Source organism: Notamacropus eugenii, chromosome 1, assembly GCF_028372415.1.
Source record: "Notamacropus eugenii isolate mMacEug1 chromosome 1, mMacEug1.pri_v2, whole genome shotgun sequence".
NCBI classification, from domain to species: Eukaryota; Metazoa; Chordata; class Mammalia; order Diprotodontia; family Macropodidae; genus Notamacropus; species Notamacropus eugenii.
Window position 1 is genome coordinate 624,409,585 of NC_092872.1, and position 16,973 is coordinate 624,426,557.

Here is a 16,973-nt window from a genome sequence, read left to right on the forward strand (position 1 = left end):
ATCAGTATGACACCTAAGTGCTCCTACCTCCCCAGCCTCAGCATAGAAGACTCTAATGACTAAGGTGAGGGCCCTCTGTCCCCTCCTTAACTGCCTGGAATGTGAGTGCTAATGTAGGTTGAGAGACCAATTAACTAGTCTTGTTTCTACTGAAGCTGCATCTGAACATCAGTTATGTTGAACAATATACTGTATTTAAAACATTGCCCTGCCACTCTCATTTGCCATGGGACATTGTGATATGGGGTGAAGAGGCTCCTGGCCTCCCTGCCTGCTGAGGACACTAGGGGGTATTATATGCTGTCATTGTTTTTAATAATTATTTTTTAATACGCTACTAAATGTTAATATAGAGGTCCAGACTTGGATATTCTCAGCAAATCAGAAAACAGACAGCTAAATTATAGCACTTGAACCCTTGGACTCTGGCAGATTCCACTGTGGATCTGAGAAGGAAAGAAAAGGAAAGGGAAGAGAAGGGAAGGGAAGGGAAGGGAAGGGAAAGGAAGGGAAGGGAAGGGAAGGGAAGGGAAGGGAAAGTGTGAAGTCTTCAGAGAATGGGCAGCAGGTTTGGTGAGTGGTAAGACATGGTGGCAGCACCGTTCATATTGTACCCCTTCTTCCAGAAATTGAAAGCCCCAGCCCAGTTCAAATCTGTTTAATGAGAGCTGGTAGGAATGGGAACCTGATGTGATTGTATCATAGGATTATTTTATCATAAATTAGGAGATTGAAGAGATTGTAGAGATCATCTAGTCTACCTTCCTAATTTTAAAGATGAGGAAACTGATGCCCAGAATGGGAAAACAGCTAGATGACCAAAGTGATAAAGCACTGGGCCTGGAGTCAGGAAGACTTGAGTTCAAATCCAATCACAGACACTTCCTAGCTGTGTGACCCTGGCCAAATCACTTAATCTCTGTCTGCCTCAGATTCCTTATGTATAAAGTAAAGATCAAAAGCAATACTTACCTCTTAGAGATGTGAGAATCAGATACTTGTAACGTACTTAGCACAACAAACTAGTGAATGCTACATCAATTCTTATTCCTTCCCTCATTTGGAGTTCGGTTAGTTCAGCTTGTCATTTTATGGATATAGATTAAGAAACTGAGGCCTACAGTGCTGAAATGACATGCCCAGGATTATATAGCTAGTAAATGCAGAGGTAAGTTTGGGCCTTTTAAATGCTATTCCTCTACCCAATAATGCTAACCTACATTTATAATGCACTTTAAGATTCATAGTGAGCCTAAGTAGATAGACAGACCAAAACAGTATCCCCTGTGAATAGCACTGATCCCCTTCCAATGGGACCACCCTCTATAGCACTGTATAGATAACAGTCTCAGAAGATGGTCTGTCTTGGAGGGCAGCAGTCTGTGGTTCTCTTAATATTCCAGATTTATGACAAAGTGGATTATTTCTCTTCCTCCACCCCCAATTCCTTGAAGAAGGTAAAGATAGGGGACTGTTGACATCAAAAATTTCCCTGCCTCACATATGCTACTTTGTTTGGTGTCTCCTGTATGATTCATCCATACAAAGCATTTAAACCTGCCTAACATCAAAAAGTAAGGTAAGACAAGCCACTTTGCAGGACCACAGTACATGTCTAATCTGATTATTTCTCCTCTTCCTGGTGATAATAGAATTATGCAAAAGAGGCCTTGACCTAGTAAGGATTTTCTCTTTCTTTAGATTTGGCATCCTCCCCTTCATCCTCTACACAGTTTCTCTCTCTCCATCTATTCTCCTTTCCTCTCCTGTGAAGACAAAATATCTTTATCCTGCAACTGCTGCAAAACAGGGGGATAGCCTCATAAATCCTTTTGAATGGTGGGGGGGAGGGAAGGGAAGAGCGGATCAAGAGTCTATAGTTAGCTCATGTGGCTGCCCATACACTTAGTGAGTCTATTTAAGAATAGGCCCTATATCCTTTTCTCCCTTTACTTCTTCTGCAAGTCACTCTGACACTAGGAGGTGTGAGCAGCTGTCACTGGTCATCAGCTCCACTCGTGACTGACAATGAGCAAAGTACCAGTGACATTTCCCCAGTTAGACAGTCCTTGGAGGTGAGATCTAGGAGATAATCCACTGAGCCTCAAGATTTTCTGTCACTGAAAGAAAGCTGCATATGTATCTCATTACTAGTAATGCGATATGTTAGCTTAAATGACTTTGAGGTCATGTAAAAGCAATGAGAAATTAAAAAAAAAAAGAAGAAGAAGAGTAGGGTGGGAAAGCTAGGTGGCACAGTGCACAGAGTTTTGTTCCTGAAGTCAGGAAGACTCATCTCCCTGAGTTCAAATCTGGACTCAGACACTTATGAGCCATCTGACCCTGGGCAAGTCACAGGCTTGTCTTTGTCTCAGTTTGCTGATCTGTAAAATGAGCTAGAGAAGGAAATGACAAACTTCTTCGATATCTTTGCCACCAAAACTGCGAAATGGGGTTACAAAGAGTTGGACATGACTAAAGAAAAGGCTAGGGAAGATAGGAGAATGAAATTAGTCGATTTTACTGAGTGACGAAACCACAGTTCTGTACCTAAAAAAAAGGCATAGAAAGGACCAAGAACAAAATTTCTTATAGAAAGAATATATAGGAAAACAGTATGGTACATTGAAAAGATCCTGGGCTTGGAGTCCCATACCTAAGCTCAGTCTTGGTTCTACCACTTTACTAGGTGAATGATCAAAAACGAGTCAATTCACTTTCTCTCATCCTGTTTTCTCATCTGTAAAATAGAGATAACAATGCTTACACCACATAACTACCCTACCTTGTTGGTACACTTATAAAAGAAGCACTACGTAAGAGTGAATTATTATTGTTGTTGTTAATTACATACATTAAAGGGTTCTTATAGGATCAAATATAATTGATAAAACTATAAGGAAATATAAGGTGCTTCAAAAATGTCATCTTCATGACTATTTTCGGCTGTCTCCAACTATTTCCCTCAATAGTAGATCATATGTGCTTTTTAAAAAAATCTCAGTGCAAAACTCAAGAGATTGTAATACTGCTTGTCAAGAATGAGGATGTTACCATGAATCCCAGACCCCTTTTTCTCATATGCCTGTTCTGGTAAGGAATTTCTAGGACTCCTTGTTCTAAAAACTAGACTTGCTCTTAGATATAGTGGAGGCTTTGTTAGATAGGTTGTATCTAGAGTCTTAGTGCAGTTTTAAGCTGTTAAAGCTTAATTTAATTTAAAATATTCAAGCTTAGAAGATGCACTGATTTTAAAGATAACCTATACAACATCTTGAAGCCCTCTGTCTTTTCTAGTACAAGTGTTCTAAGATGTAGTGATTGAAAGAGGACTAGATATGGAGTCAGGGGATTAAGGTTCAATTTGGCTCAGTTACTTTCTATTTAGGTCAACTTAGACAAAATCCTTTTACTTCTTTGGGACTCAGTTTCTTCATCTATAAAACATGAGGGGATGGGCAGAGTCAAGGTATCAGAGTACAAGCAGAGACTTTGCTAGAGTTCTCCCCCCAAGCCCAGCCAAATACCTGTATACAATGACTCTAGATAAATTCTGGAGCTGCAGATCCCACATAATGATGGAGTGAAGCAAATCTCTAACCCAACACCCTGTGCTGGCACCAGAGCACAGTTCATTGTGGGCTACACTGGCACAGACTAGACTTGAACAGGCCTTAGGGGGACTGAATCTCTGGTACCTGTGGTGGTTTCCAGATTTCACAATCCTAAAACACCGAGGAGAAATTGGAAGGTCAGTGGACAAAACCTGTTGGATCTGTGTGAGAGAGTAGAGTGGTCTGGTTCCAGCCCCAGTGTGGTGGAGGAGCCTGCAGCAGAAGCTATTGGGGCACATGCAGTAGCTGTTTCTGGAGCTTTAGGCCCATGGATTGTGGGGGGATCAAGCAGCTGACAGTACACCCCCTGCCAACCCCACTGGAAGAAGAGAACTACCTTGATAAAGAGCTCAAAGTCAAGTAAATGGCTGCAGAAATGAGCAAAAACTGGCAAAAGAATCAGACAATAGAATTTTACTTTTGGTGGCAAGGAAGACCAAAATGAAGACCTTACTTTTGGTGGCAAACAGAAGACAACAAAGTCAAAGCTCCTACATCTAAAGCCTGCAAGAAAAATATGAGTTGGTCTTGGGCCATGGAAGAGCTCAAAAAGGATTTTGAAAATCAGGTAAGAGAAGAAGAGCAAAAATTGGGAAGAGAAATTAAAATGATACAAGAAAATCATGAAAAGTGAGTCAGCTGCTTGCTAAAGGAGACTCAAAAATGCTGAAGAAAATAACACCTCAAAAATAGTCTAACCTAAATGGCAAAAGAGATCCAAAAAAAGCCAATGAGGAGAAGGATGCCTTAAAAACAGAATTGGCCAGATGGAAAAGGAAGTCCAAAAGCTCACTGAAGAAAATAATTCCTTAAAGATTAAAATGGAGTGAATGGAGGCTAATGACTTTATGAAAAATCAAGACATTATGAAATAAAACCAAAGGAATGAAAAAAGGGCAGAAAATGTGAAATATATCATTGGAAAAATAACTGACTTGAAAAATAGATCCAGGAGAGACGATTTAAAAATTATTGGACCACCTGAAAACCATGGTCAATAAAAGAGCTTAGACATCATCTTTCCTGAAATTATCAAAGAAAACTGCCCTGATATTCTAGTGGCAGAGGGCAAAATAGATATCAAAAGAATCCACCAATTACCTCCTGAAAGACATCCCAAAATGAAAACTTCTAGAAATAGTGTAGCCAAATCCCAGAGCTCCCAGTTTAAGGAGAAAATATTGCAAGCAGCCAGAAAGAAACAATTCGAGTATTGTGGAAACACAATTGGGATAACATAAGATCTAGCAGCTTTCTACATTAAGGGATTACAGGGCTTAGAATATGATATTCCAGAGGTCAAAGAAGGTAGAATTAAAACCAAGAAGCAACTACCCAGCAAAAGTATAATTCTTCAGGGGGAAAATTTAATTTCAATGAAATAAAGGACTTTCAAGCATTCTTGATGAAAAGACCAGAGCTGAATAGAAAATTTGACTTTCAAAGACAAGAATCAAGAGAAGCATGTAAAAGGTAAACAGGAATGAGAAATCTTAAGGGACTTATTACAGTTGAACTATTTACATTGCTACATAGAAAGGTAATATTTGTAACTCTTGAGAGTAATTGGAGGGATTATATAGACAGAGGGCACAGAGTGACTTGAATATGAAGGGATGATACCTAAAAAGATACAATTAAGGGGTGAGAGAGGAATATATTTGGAGGAGAAAGGGAGAAATAGAATGGGGAAAATTCTCTCTCACATAAAAGAGGCAAGGAAAAGCTTTTACCATGGAGGGGAAGAGGGAGGAGGTGAGAGGGAAAGAGTGACCCTTACTCTCATCAGATTTAGCTTAAGAAGGGAATGATATGCACACTCACTTTGGTAGGAAAATCTATTTTACACTACAGGAAAGTAGGGGGAAAGGAAATAAGGGGGATGGGGATGATAGAAGGGAGTGCAAATAGAAGGAGGGGGTAATCAGAAGTAAATACTTTTGAGGAGGACAGGGTCAAAAGAGAGAATAGAATAAATGGGGGGCAGGATAAGATGGAGGGAAATATGGTTAGTCTTTCATATATTGACTGTTATGAATGTGTCTTGCATGACTACACATGTACAACCTATATCGAATTGCTTGCTTTCTCAGTGGGAATGGGTGGGGAGGGATGAAGGGAGAGAAGTTGAAACTCAAACTTTTAAAAACAAATTTTAAAAATTGTTTTTACATGCATCTGGGAAATAAGACATACAGGCAATGGAATATAGAAATCTATCTTGCCCAATAAGAAAATAGAGGGGAAGGGGATGAGAGAAGGTAGAGGTATGCTAGAAGGGAAGACAGATTGGGGGAAGGAGTAATCAGAATGCACAGCCTCTTATTGTAAGTGGAGGGGAGAGACAGGGGGAAATATAAAATACAAAACCTTGTGGAAGTGAATGTTGAAAATTAAAAATGAATAAATTAATTAAAAAAAAAACAAGAGGGTTAAACTAGACAATTTCTTTGGTGCCAGAATTTGGGAGTACACTAAAGTCAAATGTTGGTGACAACTAACAAGAGATTGGGATCCTGCCACTCCTGCTATCTTGGTAATTTATATGACAAGTACAGGTCCAAGAAGAAAGGGGTCATTGATTTAGTAAAGTGTGTTTCCATTCTGGATGTGGCTTGCAAAGGGTGGCATCATCAGACTGGATGACATAGTGTAGGACCTTTTCTGGGAGTGAGCTGGGGATTCACTGGAGTGTTGGAGGATTGCTTCACTGTATATCCCAAGCTCATGTCTCTTCTTCCTTTTCTCTCTCTCTCTCTCTCTCTCTCTCTCTCTCTCTCTCTCTCTCTCTCTCTCTCTCTCTCTCAGAGAGAGGAAATATGATCTTTTGGAACAGAACTTAGATTTGACCTAGTTCAAGATATTATAGAGGCTGGGGATGGGGATGTCCTGTCTAATAATACTGCTAACCTTACAAATTAACTAATAATACTGATAACCTTACAAATTAACTAATAATACTGCTAACCTTACAAATTATCTGGTGGCCATCAAGTGTTGGTGCTTTGAAGTTAAGGGGGAAAATTGGACTGATCTTTAAATAAGTTAAAATTATAATTAACTTGCACTGGTCTTGGTGGTGGTACGTCTATAATACTAACTACTGATCCTAAAGGGAATGGATCTCTTAAGTTAAACACACTTATAAACATACACATATACATATATACAAATATATAGACACACACATAAAACAAAATCATACATACATGCAAATATATGTATATGTATATTTATAGACATATTTGTGTATTTGTATTTGTATTTTTATCTCAGGCCCTGAAGATGGACAATGAGTTTTCCCAATTATTTAGACAGAAAAAGAAGAGAATATTTTATTGCCTTCAGGAAATTGCAAAGTTTCTTTCGTAATCCCAAACTTCATCCCCAAATGAGAAATTAACTTTTTAATACCAGTGTTTTAATGCTGTTACATGGCTAAAAATCAGGGAATACTACAGTTTCCAAAGAGTTAAAAAAAGTAGATCTCTCAAAACATGATGGAGGAACATAGCAGACATCTAACAAGAAAGTAAGAATCAACAAACTAAAGAATATCGATAAATAAATGTATCATTGAAAAAGAAGATGGGTTGGTCACATGGTGAAATCAAGGGATAACCAGTGGATCACCCATTCATTTACCTGGTATAATTAGAATGGTAAGAGAAAGCAAAGCTTTTACCATGTTGGGTGGACCCTCTGTGGTAAAGTAATGGAACAAATGAATAAAGGTTATTAGGTAGTTAGGTGGCATAGGGAATAGAGAGAGTGCTGAGCCTGGAGTTAGAGAGAGTTCAAATATGACCTCAAACATTTACTAGCTCTGTGATTCTGAGCAAGTCACTTAATCTCTGTTTGCCCGAGTTTCCTCAACTCTAACATGAGGATAATAGTAGCAACTTCCTCCTAAGGTTAAGGATCAAATTTTTTTTACCTAAATTTTTACCTAAAGGTAAATATCAAATGAAATATTATTTGTAAAGTGCCCAGTTTATTGTTATTCATCCTTCATTTTTGAAGAAGATCAATGATGTCATGGGGTGATGTCTTGACTTGTTCATTAATTGGATTTCAATGAGGTGGAGTTGCACAAAATAATCAGCCTTACTGTCTCTTCCAGAGTCCTTGAAATCCAGTGGCAAGACAAAAGTCAGGATGACAAAAGTCCTGACTCAAGACGCAGTCATGATGTCTGAGCAAATTCTAAGTATTCTAAGTATTTCACAGCCCCTGCTTTAGCACTTTGATGGCTCCTGGAACAAAATGTTCTCATTCTCTCATTCTATCATGTAAAATCTTCACATGCTTGGGATAGACATCCTCCTAACCCACTGATGGTTGTGAGACCTGTTGATTACCCTCAACCTCGTTTAGCTTGCCTTCCAAGACTATTTTAGAGCTGTATGACTGATGTGCATGCTAAAACTTCTTAGAGCTATAGGTGAGAGTTGGGAGAAAGGAGAATGTCAAAGGTAAATGAGTAGCCTTGAAAAGAGGTTGGCAAACCCTCATACCAGAGGTGCTAGTACTCCCAGAACACACAATACAGTCCCTGAAACATAGGAGATACTATAAAAATATACTCTTTTATTATTAATTATCACTATCATTATTATTATTACAGACACAACAGATAGGTAAGGATGGATTGATTGTTGTCTTAATCATTAAGAGGAATAGCAACAATGATGGGATCAGAGATAAATTTAAGTATTGTATGAGCATTGTAATGTAGTGCCTATACAGTTCCTTGGGCCATTGAGAAGTAAAATGACTTGCCTAGATTGCCATAGTCTATACATGTCAGAAATGGAACTTGAACCCAGACCTATTGATTATAAGACCAGGTCTCTATTGACTCTATGGCACTCCCATAGATGTTCTTGGTGAGTTAAAGAAATTCGACCCAGATAATCCCATTCCAAGAATCCCATTCCAAGAAAATGAAATACTTTCCTATAACAATGACTGAATCACTGTCAGTTCTTTTTTTTAAAAAACTAATTCATTTGTTTTCAGTTTTCAACAATCACTTGCACAAGTTTTAAATTTTCTCCTGCTCCCCCCTTCCCTCCCTGAGACAGCATATAATCTTATATTAGTTATACACATCCATTCTTATTAAATACATTTTCATGTTTGTCATGTTGCATAGAAGAATTAAAATGAATGGGAGAAACCATGAGGAAAACCAAACCAAAACATGACATAACATAACACTAGACAAAATAGTCTGCTATATTCTACATCCCAATTCCATAGTTCTTTCTCTGGATGTGGATGGTATTTTGAATCAAGATTCCTTTGGGAATGTTTTAGGTCATTGTATTGCTCAGAAGGGTTAAATCTACCAGAAACAGTCATTGCACCCTGTGGTTGTTTCTGTGTATAATGTTCTCCTGTTTCTCCTCATCTTACTTACCATCAGTTCATATAAATCTTTCCAGGTTTTTCTGAAATCTAACTGCTCATCATTTCTTATAGCACAATAGTATTGCATTACATTTATATACCACAACTTGCTCAGCCATTCCCAATTGATGGGCATTCCCTCAATTTCCAGTTCTTGACCACCACAAAAAGAACTGGTATTAATGTTTTTATACACGTGGGACTTTTCCCATTTTTATGATCTCTTTGGGATACAGCCTTAGAAGCGATATTGCTGGGTCAAGGGGTATGCACATTTTTATTGCCCTTTGGTCATAGTCCCAAATTGCTCTCCAGAATGGTTGGAAGAGGTCACAGCTCCACCAACAATGAATTAGTGTTCCAGCTCTCCCATATCTTCTTCCAACATTTATCATCTTCCTGTTTTGTCATGTTAGCCAATCTGCTAGGTGTGATATGGTACCTCAGAGTTGTTTTGATTTCCATTCCTCTAATCAATAGTGATTTAGAGCATTTTTTTCATATAACAATAGATAACTTTAATTTCTTCCTCTAAAAACTGCCTGTTCATATGTTTTGACCATTTATCTTTTTCTTGCCTCTTTTATGTGAGAGATAATTTGCCCCATTCTATTTCTCCCTTTCTTCTCCCAATATATTCCTCCCTCACCCCTTAATTTTATTTTTTTAAGTATCATCCCTTCCTATTCAATTCACCCTGTTTCCTCTGTTTATATCTATATAATCCCTCCAACTACCCTAATACTGAGAAAAGTCTCAAGAGTTACAAATATTATCTTTTCATGTAGGAATGCAAATAGTTCAACTTTAGTAAGTCCCTTCTGATTTCTCTTTTCTGTTTACCTTTTCATGCTTCTCTTGATTCTTGTGTTGGAAAGTCAAATTTTCTATTCATCTCTGGTCTTTTCATCAAGAATGCTTGAAAGTTCTCTATTTCATTGGATTACCATTTTATTCCTTTGAAGTATTATACTCAGTTTTGCTGGGTAGGTGATTCTTGGTTTTAATTCTAGCTCCTTTGACTTCTGAAATATCATATTCCAGGCCCTGTAATACTTTAATGTGGAAGCTGCTAGGTCTTGTGTTATCTTAATTGTATTTCCACAGTACTCGAGTTGTTTCTTTCTTGTTGCTTACGATATTCTTTTTCTTGACCTGGGATGTTTGACCATTTATCAGTTGGGGAATGTACTGTCAGTTGTTTTGAAAAACTGTGGAGATTGGAAAATGTCAAGTATATAGTTTATAGTTTTCCATGGTTATGTATTATATATGTTGTTATGGGTTACATATATAATATGCAGGTTATATATTCATATGCAGTATTATCTCAGCATATCATCACAATTGATTTCCTTTGTGATTCTCTGTATTTTCCAAGAAGGGGTCTATAGGCTTCATCAGACTGCTGAAGAAGTTCATGACACTCAAAACATCTCTAAGAACTCCTGGTCTAGATGATCTCTACCCTTTCAATTTTAAAATTCTATCTAAGAGAATTATCTGAGACACTGAGGTTAAGTGAATTGCCCAGAGTCACAGTCATTAAGTATCAGAGGTGGGACTGTCCTTGAGCCCACAAGTCAGTTCTTTCTCCCACATGATACTTTGTTAGCTGTCCTTGAGGAAGCTGAGGCATCAAGCTCATAGACCTGTATTCCATAGTAATGAAAGGAATCACAATGGCAATGAATGAGCTACTTAGGAGAAAGGAGTGAAACTTTCCTCTCTAGGGTCTTGAATGTCCTTCTTTTTAAATTTGATGAATTTCTTTAAATTTGAAGAATTTTTTTCCTCTTTCTTCCCTTGAAACTTTTTCCTCTGTTGGTTTCTTATGATTCTTGACTCTCCTACCTTTCACTGACTAGTCATTTTCTACAGTTTACTATTTTTAAAAATTCCTTCATTTACCTTGTTCATTCCTTCCTGAGGTATGATGGTAAATGTTTAATGATTGGCTCTCAGGAAAAAAAAGTTCACTGGCCACATATCTGCATGCATATACATATACACCTAATACATGTTATATATGTATACACGTACATGCACATAGGCATATATATATAGTATATATGTATACACCTTCACAGTACACATTCATATACATGTATATATGCATATGTAAATATGCATGCTTTGTATATGCATCTGTATGTGCTTATATCCACTTATGTAAATATGTATATTATCATAATCTTTCTGAATTTCAGATTCCTGACTAGAAAATGGGCACAATCATATTTGTATTATGTACCTAATAAAGCTGCCATGGAGAAAGTACTTTGTAGACCTCAAAGGGCTATAGAAAGATGAGTTCTTGGTGATTCTTCATCATTCTCCCAGTAATATTCCAGTTATTGTTAGTGGGCAGCTAGTAGCCTTCACAGTCAAGAAGTCAGTTGACCAGAGAGGCAGGACAAGCTAGGTTTAATCCTTACTGTTACATTTACTATCTACAGGATCTAAGCAAGTCACTGAACCTTATTCCAATTCATTACACCTTTCTGAAGAAGTGAATTGGAAATATCTTCAACATGTGCCTTATAAGGTTGTTATAAGAATGAAAAGAAGTATTGTATGGAACAGGATTTGCTAACCTTAAAATACTGTTAGTCAGTTATCATGATTATTGTTAGTATTTTTTTCTTGTTATAATGGGAGGTATAAAGCATGCCCAGACCACCTAGGTTGGGGTCACCCAGGTGAAGTATGCTTGGAGACTGCTTTCTTGACACTGGAAGACTACAGCATATGTGAACAATCTGCTTTGACCTACCACGTGGTTGGTATCAGCCTTTTTCTTGTCTCTGCAGATTCAAAGCTGCTAATATCCTCAAAAACAGTCTGACTCAGCAGCATTCCCATCTGAGGATGAGAGTGAATCTTTTACTCACAGCAGATAAGACCATGAAATAAAAGGGAAGATTCCTGACAGTCACCTCCACTCACTTAACCCTCTCCCACCCCGACTCTACTTCCTCCCCCCCTTAGGCAATGTGGCCAGAGAACTGGGCCTGGGTCCTTCACCTTTTCCTTCTTCTTCCCTACTCCAGGGGTGGGGTGGGGAATATGCAATCTGGCCCAGCAACATAAGCCATGGTGGATCTAGGCATCCATGAATCTAGACCAGTTCTTGTAGACATCCTGTCAATGATATCCTGAGGAGTATGGTCCTCAGCTCTAATCTTAGCAGAAGTCAGTACTATCAGCTTTGCATTTGAGCTTGGTGAGTCTAAAGCTGTTTAGGAACTGATCTAGAGTATGATCCTAATCCTACCTCCCCTACCAACACTTCCCACCCCCAAAAAATGCCCCAAGCTCTCTAAAAAGCAAAAACCAAGGTAGTGTTGGGGATTATGCCTCAGAGAGGTCAGGGGAAAAATTGTATTGCTGTCCTTGCTAAATCTTTGAAATAAATATCCCCTTGTAAAAAGTCAATCCAATATTAAATAGCTAAATGGAACTGGGGTGCTAGTCTCTGGGCTCCTCAAAACTGAGGAAATACAGTGGGTATATTATTTAGCTAATGGAAGAGAAAAGTTACTCTTAGTCCCCTTAAGGTACCAGAGAATGCTGAGGAAAGTAAAATGTTAACAGGCCTAGCCTTGAGAGAGTGGGGCCAAGGTCATCCATATTCCAATCTCATCAATATTAATGAAGTTCAGGAGAAACAGTCCTGGGACAAATTGTTATCCTGCTACTATTCTTTTCTTTCTAATGTTTCTATCTAATTTCCATGTGGATAAAGTAACTACTTATTGTAATTGAATGAAAGTAATGAGAGGTAAGCAGGTTTTTTTTTTTTTTTGTTACAGCTCTAGTAGCAGGTTAATCCAGGAGGATGCTAATAGGGGTGACATGGACTTCATCCTGTCTTCATATGGTTTTAATTTATTCTTCTAGGTCCCTGTGATAGGACTAATGTATATCAAAGTTTCTCTGATGCATTTTCTTTCCCACTAACCACATCATGGGGAGATCTAGGCTCTTCCTTTTTCCACAATCATTAAGGGTAACCTTTTCCAAAGGAAAAAAAAAAAGACAAAACTGCCCTCAAGATGTGGTTGGGTCATACTTCTCTTGATGAAGATTCTTTCCTCTTACTCCCAACATGGGCTAGAGTAAGGTTACTCCTGTGACAGAGTTTTCTATAAAAGGAGACAAATCTGTCCAGGTACCTAACTGACCCTGGCTTCCCTGATATTGGTTTCAAGTCTCAGGGACTCAGAGTTTAGGAATCTCAGACTTGGTCAGAGCTTAAACTATGAGAATCGCCATGTTCTTCACTTTATTCTGTTCAGAAGATTTGAATATGGGGGGGATGGGGGCGGACTGGTGGTAGGGTGGGGAAGATAGGCTTGTCCAGAGAAGCTTAGGGCCATTATAATCCATGTTGCATATCCTTGATGTGTATGTAGGACAAAGAAAATCTGCTTTTGTTAAGTTTTCAAGGATTGTGAGTGCCTCATTTTGCCCCTGTATCAAAACTGAACAAAGTACTGGCTTTGTTGTTCAGTTGTTTTTCAGTCTTGTCTGACTCTTTGCGATCCCATTGGGGTCTTGGCAAAGATACTGGAGTGGTTTGCCACTTCCTTCTCCAACTCATTTTGTATATCATTGAATGACCATTTTTTTCCCTTGAAGTATTATACTCAGATTTGCTGGGTAGGTGATTCTTGGTTTCAATCCCAGTTCCTCTGACCTCTGAAATATCCCATTCCAAGCCCTTCGATCCCTTAATGTTGAAGCTGCCGGATCCTGTGTTATCCTGATTGTATTTTCATAGTACTCAAATTGTTTCTTTCTAGCTGCTTGCAGTATTTTCTTCTTGATCTGGGAACTCTGAAATTTGGCCACAATATTCCTAGGAGTTTCTCTGTTCAGGTCTCTTTCAGGAGGTGATCGATGAATCCTTTCAATATCTTTTTTGCCCTCTGATTCTAGAACATCAAGGCAGTTTTCCTTGATAATTTCATGGAAGATAATGTCTAGGCTCTTTTTTTGATCATGGCTTTCAGGTAGTCCAATAATTTTTAAATTATTTCTCCTGGATCTGTTTTCCAGGTCAGTTGTTTTTCCAATGAGATGTTTCACATTATCTTCTATTTTTTCAAATTTTTGGTTTTGTTTACTAACTGCTTGGTTTAACTCAAAGTCATTCATTTCCCTGAACTCAATTCTCCCTTTCAAAGAATTATTTTGTTCAGTGAGCTTTTGAACCTTCTCCTCCATTTGGCTAATTCTATTTTTTAAAACATCCTTCTTCTCATTGGCTTTTTGGATCTCTTTTTCCAATTGAGTTAGCCTCTTTTTAAAGCTGTTATTTTCATCAGCATTTTTTTGGTTCTCCTTTAGTAAGCTGCTAACTTGTTTTTTAAGGTCTTCTATTACCTGAGCCTGGTTTAAATTCCCTCTGGAGGCAGAGGCCTTGACTTCCTCTGACAGTATGCCTTGTTCTTCCTCATCTGTAAGGATGGGAGACACCTGTTCCCCAAGAAAGTAACCTTCTATGGTCTTATTTTTCTTCCCTTTTTTGGGGCATTTTCCCAGCCAGTTACTTCACTTCTGAGTTTCCTCTCCACAATCATCTGGCCTCCAGTTTGGCCAAGCCAGCACTGGGGACTGAGATTCAGATGAGCTGTTCCCTAGCCTCAGGGGTTTTAGGCAACGGGCAGGGCTGCTATTCAGTGTGAGATTAAAATAAGCTGCTGGGTGGCAGGGCTCAGGGGGTTTCCTCAGGAGGTTTACAATGAGACCTTCAACAATGGATGCGGGCTACTGCCTACTTTGGGAGTCCCTTGTCCACTGCTGCCTCTACTGCTGCCTCCTGAGGGGGCCTGAGTTATGGGGAAGACCCTCTCACCGACCTTTGGTGCCTATGGGTTGAGGGTCTGCACTGCCACTGGAGATTCTGTCCCTGAAGCCTGCTTGGATCTGTTTCTCTTGGTGCCATGTGGCCAAGGCAGGGGTGGGCTCTGCTCCACATCCAGTGCACGACAGACCTTTCCAGTCGGTTTTTCTGATCTCTCTGGGATAGAAATCTCCTCCACTCTGTTGTTCTGTGGCTTCTGCTGCTCTAAAATTTGTTGAGAATTCTTCTTTGCAGGTATTTTATGGACTGTGGGATAAGAGCTAGCATATGTGTATCTTTCTACTCCACCACCTTGGCCCTCCAACACATTTTACAGATGAGGAACCTAAGGCAAACAAGGATAAGTCACTTGCTCTGGGTCACTCAGCTCATATCTGAGGCTGGATTTGAACTAAGGAAGATGAATCTTCCTGCCTACAGGTCCATTATTCTATCTATTGTGTCTCCTAGCTGCCTGCTGGTTTTAGAGATGCCAGTGTTAATCCTTGTATTTTCACATTTTTCATTCATTTAATTTGGAAATTATGCAATATGGCAACATCTATTAAAACATTATTTATAAAAAACTTTATGGATCCATATTTTGTCTGGGCAAGTTGTGGGCAATAAGTCTATCTGAAATGATGATCCTATTTATGTGTGGTCTATACCATACCAATCTCTCACCTCTTACTTTGCAAAGTACAGTGGACTTTTATTGTATAACCTATGACTTTTTAGGCACTCAGACACATACTACATTTTTGCAAATTTCAGTGCTATGTGGGATAGTTTCTTGTTGTGTTTGTCCTTCACTGCCAAAGAAGACTATGCCATCAGAGAAATGATGACATGACTTGCACTTGACTTTGTTTTGAGTGAGGGAGGGCTGTGCAGGTCACCAGCCTCACTTTTCCTCCAGAGCCATCCAAATCCAGTGACCAGATATTCATCAGGATGACTAGAGATGACCTAGGATGTAATGGGAGATCTTCACCTCTTTAGGCCAAGGTCTATTCAGGTACTTACTTACAGTGAGCTAACACCCATTCAGTGAATAGGTCTGTTTAAGCAGTAGTTAGGGGATGGCCCCTTTAGTGAGGGAAAGAAAAATAACATCAGGTTGGGAGGGAAACATTAATAGTTATTACTGATAATCACTCTTAAGCCAGGAGAGTTCAGAAAACAGCCCTTAAGTGGAGCTAGGGCAGGGGCCTAGTGTTGTCCAATCTTTCAGTTTCAGAGTGCAGTAGGTTTGAGGTTTTGGGAAAGGAAAGGTAAGAGAAGGGAAGGGAAAGGAAGTGAAGGGAAGGAATTATTATATCAATATTATATCAATAAATCTGAGCTATTCAACAATAATTGTTATAGTGATTTCTGGTGACAAAGAACTGATCTGAATTTCTGTCATAAATACCTCCATTTCTATAAGTAAATAAATGATTAAGCCATTTTTTTCAAGTTCTTAATTAACATATTGTTGTTGAGTTCATGGTGATGTCACCCATGGAGCGTCTTTTGATTTTACCCTAGGATCTTAACTGTTTATACACTCCATCTAGATTCTTATCTACATTCTCTTATCTACATTCAACAAATACAGTACTATATGACCTTACAATTGCTTTGTGAAGGTTTTTCAAAAAGTATTTCTGCAGATTGTAAAGCTGTTTATCATATATGCTCTTCAATTCTATCCTTTCTGTTGCATGAGAAATGTCATTCTTTCTATAGGTGCCTTTGGGTGATGAGCCCTGTGTTTCATTAACATGGTATGGCTTTTTGTTTAGATACTTTCTAAATATATTGTCCATTTTGCCACATCAACATGTATAATAAAACTAGGATTGCTTAGATAGTTATTGTTCTTCTCATTAAATATTAAATTTAGGATGCCAATCAGTCTCTTAACACACTCAACCTCAACTTTCTCCTTGGTAACTCTATACTCCATATGTCTTACTTGTTTTACCATAATTCACTTGTTTTATTTGACCTCCAGATTCAAGTGCAGATTCAAGTATTTATGTTTCCTTGGCACATATTTAAAATTTTACCCTCATCAATTCAAAATGACATTTGTATTTTATTGA